The sequence below is a fragment of the Montipora capricornis genome, chromosome 11 (genome assembly GCF_036669925.1).
Source record: "Montipora capricornis isolate CH-2021 chromosome 11, ASM3666992v2, whole genome shotgun sequence".
NCBI lineage: Eukaryota > Metazoa > Cnidaria > Anthozoa > Scleractinia > Acroporidae > Montipora > Montipora capricornis.
In genome coordinates, this window is record NC_090893.1 from 39,500,860 (window position 1) to 39,508,163 (window position 7,304).

The 7,304-nt window shown below is 41.9% G+C and overlaps 1 protein-coding gene across 3 annotated transcripts in view; it reads right to left on the bottom strand.

The window, feature by feature from the left end:
- The window catches only part of LOC138024229 (receptor-type tyrosine-protein phosphatase T-like), a 112,755-nt gene that overhangs the window by 55,991 nt on the left and 49,460 nt on the right, over positions 1–7,304 (bottom strand). The window lies entirely within an intron of this gene.

Consider the following 7,304-nt stretch of genomic DNA (forward strand, 5'->3'; position numbering starts at 1 on the left):
CTGGTTCTCAGACTTACCCTTAATTATAGAAAGATCAAATGTTTACTACAGATATCTCCTTTTTTATATATACTCACCCCATACTTTCTTTTCATATTTCTACAAATGTGAAATGAACCAGTTAGAGTAAAATGAAATTATTTCTGTGCAGTTTGACCCGTGAAATGACATGTTCTCACTCGAGTTCTTATAGGTATTTTTGGAGGTCTAAAACGTACTAAACTAAAAGTTCAACTTTGTTATCGGTTCAAGCACCTTTAAAATATGCTTGGTTGATCACGTGCTCACAGTCCTGTAAGCCTGACTACCTATGCCCTTTATGCCCAAAGTTATTACTATACTTTTTTCATTGTCACTTGGACTGAAACCGTCACGTGAATATTTAGGGCGGGTCATGGCCTAGCCCAGTTTTAAATACAAATTTCAACGCGTTCAACGGACGAAGGGACTAGCTAGCATTTCCAAATCGATTGCTTAGACGTAAGTACTGCTTAAATAGCAGGGGCAGCCAGGGACGGTTTTCTTTTAAATGCTTTAAATCTCTGTTCTAAGCTCTCTGGAGTGCCTTTAAAGCTTTCAATTTCATTTAATTAGGGTCGCTTTTTATCTGTTCGGTTATTCTAGGGGAGCTTGAAGCTTTTCGAATTTACTGGGGCATTTTTTCTACTTTCCCAAAATCTTAGGTATTGTATCCTTTTTGAATATCATAGCTGGCCTTTTTTTTGGTACTCACAACGACATTTTTATCAATCAGAAAGCAACAGGCATTAAAGGACAACTAAAGGTTAGAAGATCACTCTTTTATGTCTTATTATTTTCCAAATATAACGTCCTTTTCCTAAAAAAATAGGACAAATCCTTTTTCATCCTGAAAGGCCTTGAATTTGCCTGAAATCCTTAGTTGTTTTTCCAATTTCAAGGTCCGCCAATTTGTTTGTTTTTTCTTTCGATTTTTTCCAAAAAAGGAATGTATGCCGCCATGTTGTGACGTCATAGCGCAACATAGTACTCCGCTTTCTTCGTCGTTAATACACGTAAATTTATGGCAGAACTTGAACCATACTCTTTTGAACCAATGCGATAAAGTTCAGGATACGAGGAAGAGGAAGCAATCAAAAAGGGGAAATACGACTTGGTGCAGCTGTGATTTTTGCGTGAACTGGGAGGCCGGGACAGCAAGAAAAGGAATGCATCTGCTGCCGCGAGATAGAGGAAGCTATGAACTAAATCTCAGGTGAATTGCTTATATTCAAAAAGAAATAAAGACAACTTGATAACTACGAGATTCGGTTGGCTGCTGTTGTTTAGTCTGTCATTTTGATTCAATTTGACAAACTTTAGCATCTAGTGATGCACATAGCTCTTAACTAACAGATCTACATATAGCTTAATAGCTATTAAAGTTAGATGAGCCGGCAGATCGAGCTATTCGTTGTGTAACGCACCATTCTAGCTTTTCGACCGTGCATGTGTTTGCAAAGAGAAGTGGTACAAACTGCCATCGTATTTAAACACATTACTCTGTTCGTAGTATTGCGAATTTTAAAGGAGATATTATTTGGCAATTTTCAATTTTTTTATCTTGCACGGTCTTAGGTGAAAATTGCTGAGAGGCGCTCTTAAAGATCTGTGTTATCGTCGCCGAGTTTATAAAACCTAGCTTGAGGCGCGATTGCCATTCACGGAATGACGTGTCCCAGGTGCTTGCAAAAAACAACTCTTTGGTTCACTTCTCCGGCGCCGGGTTTACCACTGAAATCTCCCGAATAAAGAAAACATAGCTCACTAACTGGGTATAAATAGAATCGATGGAGTCACAAAGTTAACATTTCATCAATTACATGCAACTGTCGCATCGACCCCAGTGGCCAAGACACCGTGAAAAGGGGTTCGAAATGATCCGAACAGATGTGACAGTGCTGGATATTTGGCAAGTTCTCCCTTCTAATTCGGATGAGCCATTCTTTGAGAAGGATTTCGTTTTTAACAGGGAGACGGTGAAAACTTAACTCTTTTGGTGTCTGAGAGTTCTATTAGAACAGCCCACAATAACGCACTGAGCCATTTTTCAAGTTAAGCAAGTGAGCGCAATGACGTCAAGCTTAGCGCCCAAGCCTGCTATAGTACAGCCAAAATGGCGGACTTCCATCGAGTGATCAATACGGGTCTTTCTGGCCTCATAAAGGCGACAAAATGTAAGAAACCCCTCAAATACTCGAAGATTTCCTTTAACTAAGTCAGGCACTACAAATTTGCCGAAGGAAAAAAAATTCCATTTTTATCTTCAGTTCGATTAGAAAATCCTATGTTATCAATGGCCTTCCAAACAGATAATTTAACGAAAGGTTCCTTTGGGTGCCCCTGAAATAGGCCTTTGAGTTGGTTACTGAGATTTAAGTACTGTTTATAGCGCAATTTGAATGGGCACCTAAAACAGGTAATCATCAAATAATTTGAAAAACTTTATCGGGTGGGGGCAAATAAGATACGCTTTCATAAAGAAGTAGTAACAGTTGTAAAGCGGAGTTGTTGATGGCAGTTTCACTGCAGTCGAGAGCCAGTTGAAGTGGAATACTGGTGAACAGTGAATTCACATCAAAAGACATCAGTTTGTGGTCGTCTGGTAATTGTACTGTCTTGATGACGTCAGTAAAGTTTTATGAGGAATTGCCTTCAACTTCCCGCACCCTACAAAACACTCACCGACGAAATCAATAGACAAACAACACACCAATTTATTGTATCACAGTACTGCCCAACGTATTCTACGATTTACACGCACAGACCATAGACCTATAGACGGATCGAAACGCGCCAATCACTGTTTAGTCTTCCCAGCCAACTGACAGTCGAAAAATAACATCATGAATGAGTTGACCAATGACATCTACGACCGGAGTTCTTATAGTGTATCTACTGACGTTATGCAAACTACTTGACTATGAAGATGACTTCAGGTCAGGTTGTCGAAAGGTCAGTCAATGCCATCTCAAAAAGTCCTTCTCAGGACTACACTCACCCGGACGATCGTACTTTACTTAATTATGACATGACTCCTGGGTTCAAACCATTTACGAAAAGAAGCAATGCTGGATAACAAGCTATCCCTGGAGGAAGGATCCAGCTACGTTTCCAGACAACTATGGCCTGGCACTTGCCACATTGTAGAAGACTGAGCGCACCCCCTGGGCAGCAGTGTATCAGCGACAAATGACTGATGTGGTAGAAGGTGGTGGGGCTCGGAAGCTCTCGAATGAGGACTTAAAGGATTGGATAGGGCCGATGTTCTATAGCTCTCATATAGCCGTCAACAATCCCTGGTCGCAGTACACACCCTTGAGAATAGTTTTCAACTCCAGCCAAGTTTGTAATGGGGAAATGTCCAGATTGTTTCATGAACAATTTGCTAGGTGTTTTACTGCGTTGGAGAGAAGAGAAAGTCGCGCTAGTAGAAGACATCAAGAAGATGTTCAACTCGGTTCGGTTAAGGTCTTTAAAACAGCACTGCCATAGATTCTTGTGTAGAGACCTGGAGCCCTTTCTAGAACCTGATAATTACGTCATCGAGAGAGTCAACATGGGTGACACCCTTGCACCTGCAATCTGCACCGAGGCAATCGATAAAACAGTGGACAGACTTAAGAAGGAGAGTGAGGCAGCAGCTAAACTACTCAAGAAGTATAACTATGTGGATGATCTTATCAATTCATACCCCTGCGGACCTTGCCATGAGAGCGGTACACGTAGAGGTAGTCTTTGGATATGACAAAAGCTCATTCTTGATGGCACTAAACCGATTCGCTAGTGTTCGTGGTTGGCCTGAAACGATCTCAGGGATCGTGGGTCGCATCGAATTGGAGCAGAGAGAGAGAGTTAAAGGGACAGTAGCAGGGAATTGATCGCGAAAGGCTTCAGAGAGACGGGCAAATAAAGGCCTGATGTGGGTCTTCGGTCCAGCAGATAGTCCGTGGAACCAAGGGGCACTGGAGGCCTTAGTAAAAAGTAAGAGGCGAGCCATCCACTTTGCAGTCAACAGTTAACGGTTGTCAGTTCCAGAATTCATGACATGGTGCGCAGAGGTATCCAGTTTGCTGAACGAGCAGCCCACAAGCAATCTTCCAACTGCTGAGTCAGATCTGAATATTCTGACACCCACAAGTCTGCTACTTGGCGGTGCTACAGCTGTGAACCCCGGGGAATTGCAGCCTCGAGGATCTCATGTCATTACACGCTATCACCTTGTACAGACTTCTAGAGAAGGTGGACAGAGTTTTACGCCCTTGCGATGGTAGTACAAGGCAAGAGGAACACAGCTTGCCGAAACCTCAACCTGAGAGATATCATGATTGGGGCTGATAAGAACACCTTGCGTGGAGAGTACCGGCTTGCTGAAGTAAAGAAGCTTGCAAAGCGGGTGAGAAAGTACAGCAATACGGCGACTCAAGGGACTTTACATTAAGTTTCAGTATGTATAGTGCGCTCATTATATTGAGGCTGCGATCGCTGCGACACTTCCCCCTCCCGGTGTGCCGGAACCGGGAATGCTGTTATTCGCGCGATCGCAACCGGAGTGGTCAGCGGTCTCAGGAAAAAAAGAGTAATGGCGCCGGCCATGAGTTGTGGACGTTTGTCGTTGCGTTGTTTTCAAATGCTGAAAAGAAACTAAAGTGTAAGTAGTTTGTCTTTTGTCTTAACTTTCCAGTTTTCGCTTATCATTTTGTATATTTAGAATCTTATCTTGTAATATTTTTTGAAGGTTTTATCGCGCGTAAACGTGAATGTGCTAGTTGCAATAAAGTTTAGTTTGAAACCAGTACACACAAGAGGTGAGGTATTTGAAATCAAATCGTCCAATGTTCAGCTATCGGGTTGCGGACACGAAACCACGCCACGGAAGCATTTCAATCTAACCTATTTGAAAAAGGCTTGAAATTCGATACAAATTTTCCAAATTCGTTTCTTTATCGTTAATACTACACAAACTTTCAAGTTAAGCATTTCGCCCTATTTTCAGTGCGCAAAAAATCTCTTTCGTGACACCTGTCGGTTCGCTAGTTACCATCCATGTCCAAAACACCTAAACTGAGTCGAGTCCACTGCTACTTAGCGATTTGATTCAAATTGAGTCCATTTCGCTAACCAGTTGCGATTCGACTCAAATTAATCGAATCACTCGATTCGAGGTAGCTGTGTCCATTCGACCCTAGGAGAGGCCGATTTGCAAGATACTTTGGAAGGGGAGTAAAAGGGGGTATAGATGATTTTCAATCACGTGATGAGACGGCCATGTCTGTCTACAAAGCAACGGCAGCACTTTTCTACGGGTTGCGGGTGACAGGTGGCGGATGGCGGTGAAAGAAGTAAGAAAATCTCATCAAACTGCTATTTGCAACGGAAATATTTGCAACCGTTCTCATTTCCTGAAACGTTCAGAAAACGTCCCAACATTAGCGTAGATACCCGAAATGTTCGAGTGAAAGGTATTTTTAGCTGTTTTCCAGTCCCTAATATTCAGTTTTAGTCCTACGTAAATATGGCTCAAACGTGAGATTTAGCGCCGTTGAAAGGCGCGTTTTAGCGTAGAAATTGCAATCCATTTTTTTTACGTCAATGGTTATTAAACAATTGGTCTGGCATTGTAAGTTATCCACGGAAAATTTCCCGGTATGTTTGTCACCGACAAATTCACGATGTGTAGGCGTGTGACACACGTTGAATGCGTGTTTCGCGGTTTCGTTGGCAACGGTGGTAACTGGAGGTCAGTTTTAAAAGTTGAACACAATATTATTTTTAACAAAAATTCCGTTCAATAGGCATTATTTGTCCGACCTGTAGAAAAATTTGACTGCCAACACCATTGACATCTCTTCTCCCCTCTGTGGCCTATTTTTATACTTTAGCTCCTGCATCACAGTTGTTTTCTTCTTTGGTTTTCCCACGAAAGGTATTGAATAACATGGTTCATTTTTTGCATTCTATTGGTCATTTCGGATCGCAAATCAGGCAGCTATAGCGAGATCGTTCAAATGAGTGAGGTCTATGAAAAATCATATTTCAGTCTTTTAGCAGTAACAGTTAATTCAAAGAAGAGTTAAAAAATTATCCGTTTTGACATATTTTCAGCGGACCAACTATTTCAAAATATTTCTGAAATATTTCAAATATTGTCTTTCTTTGGGTGTCGATGCTATACAATAACTTTCTGTCAAATCGGCAAACTTCAAATTGCTGCGGATTGTACAGGAAAAAAACATAACTTCCCAAAAGGTTTCCAAAATTCAAAAATTACCACTCCTCCCCACTACGCGTATTCTGGTCGTACGAGGCGGTACACAGTGCAGTGAACAGACCCATGGACGTGATATATGGAGCAAAAAAAAAAACCCTTATGAGGTGTGCGTTAGTCACAAGAAACGCGTAGGAGAATGAAGAGAGGTATTATACAAGTACTTGTTCTCAGGAGTGCTACTCGGTGACTTAACCTTAAAATATTCATCATTCACCTTTTCCTCGTTACCCGCTACCCGCTACCCGCCACCCGTCACCCTCCACCCGTCACCCGCTACTCGTGGAAAAGTGCTGCCGACAAAACAACAGCAAATTACGGCTCATGTTTTGCATTATAATAGAGTCAAATTCCCAAAAGACTTTTCTCTATTGTTCTGTACACCAACATGGCTGCTCTGACGTCAGGTGAAAGTCATCTATTGAAATGTTGACGACTAATTGACTTGAATCGACTCGATTCTAGGTAGCCGTATCGATTCGACCCAAGGCGAAGTCGATTTGCAAGGTACTTTGAAAGAGGAGTAAATGGGAGCATGAAAATGTTGACGATTTGATTCGAATAGATCGAATCGACTTGATTCGAGGTAGCCGTTTCGATTCAACACAAGAAGTTGATTTGCAAGATATTTTGGAAGGGGAGTAAAGGGAGTATTGAAGTGTTGACGATGATTTGACTCGAATCGATCAAATCGACTCGATTCGAGGTAGCCGTGCCGATTCGATCCAAGGCGAGGTCGGTTTGCAAGATACTTTGGAAGGGAATGTAAAGGGGGCATTGGAATGTTAACAGTTCGACTCCAATCGATCGAATGGACTCGATTCGAAGTAGGTGTGGCTACTCGAACCCAGGAAAAGTCGATTTGCAAGACACTTCGGGGAACAAAAGGAAAATGTTGACCATTTGACTCCAATTGCTTCCAGCATCGACTTGACAACAAGGAGCATATTTTTAAAGCATAAAAAAAGATCACGACTTTAATAATAGCGGTGACTTATTATGGCTATGATTCGTTCCA